This window comes from Alexandromys fortis, unplaced genomic scaffold (assembly GCF_014885135.2).
Source record: "Alexandromys fortis isolate MF-2015 unplaced genomic scaffold, M_Fortis_MF-2015_v1.1 scaffold_58, whole genome shotgun sequence".
NCBI lineage: Eukaryota > Metazoa > Chordata > Mammalia > Rodentia > Cricetidae > Alexandromys > Alexandromys fortis.
Window position 1 is genome coordinate 4,858,618 of NW_026067940.1, and position 1,051 is coordinate 4,859,668.

Consider the following 1,051-nt stretch of genomic DNA (forward strand, 5'->3'; position numbering starts at 1 on the left):
AGNAGAAAAAGAGAGAGAGAGAGAGAGAGAGAGAGAGAGAGAGAGAGAGAGAGAGAGAGAGAGAGAAAGGCAGGCACACACTGGAGAAGGCCAAACTGAGAGAAGCATTCATGGAGGGCACCACCCAGGAGGCCCGAGCTCACCCTCCCACCTGAGTCCCAGTTTTCCCTGAGGGCCAGAGCATGTTGTATGACCTGGGTGATCCTGAAATGCTTCTCATTTTACAGTTAGGTCCCCTGAAGCTTTCAGGGGTGCCAAGAGGGTGAGCAAGAGGGTGAGCAGACCACAGTGGCTCCAACTGCCTTAGCCAGAGAAGTTTACACAGCCATGTCTCCAGTGGCAGGAGGCTCCATGGCTCCACCATACGAACAGTGAACTGGGTGGGTAGGCGCACACAGGACTTGCCAGAGCGTCCTTCAAGATAAAGCATCTGTTCCTGACATCAAGGCACCAGGGCCCTGAATACACAAAGGCCAAGGGAGCCAGCTCTCTGGTCCCTTCCTGGCTCCCCTTAGCAGCAGCCACCAAAACACACTGCCTCCGTACGTGTTACACCAGCAGAGGAGCGGATGGGATTGCACAACTCTTTCCATCCCTGGCCCCGCTCTGGTAATTTCTCTTTTCGTTGCTCATTCTTTCAGTTTTTCCACATTTTCCTGAGATGAATGAATGACTAGATTCAGGGAATTTTTTTTAATGTTGGAAAATGACTGCTAGCATCAGAGGCCCTCTTTTTCCTGGCTATTTTTTTTTAGGGGGGGAGTGGAGTAGGAATAACTTTCTCTTCCTTTCAAAACCACCTAAAGACTCAGGTTTACAGCACAGTGACCACAGTCTCCTATTCCCTAAATGTCTAGTTATTTAAAAAACAACAACAACAAAGCCTTATACACGCACACACACACACACACACACACACAGAGCTTTTATATATGATCTTTTAAAATATATGCAACTTGGTTACCAAACATGTGTTCAAGAATGAGACCCTTTCATTTTCTTTAATAAAATGTCTATGTTGACCCTCCAGTTGGCTGGGCTGGCAGCATCT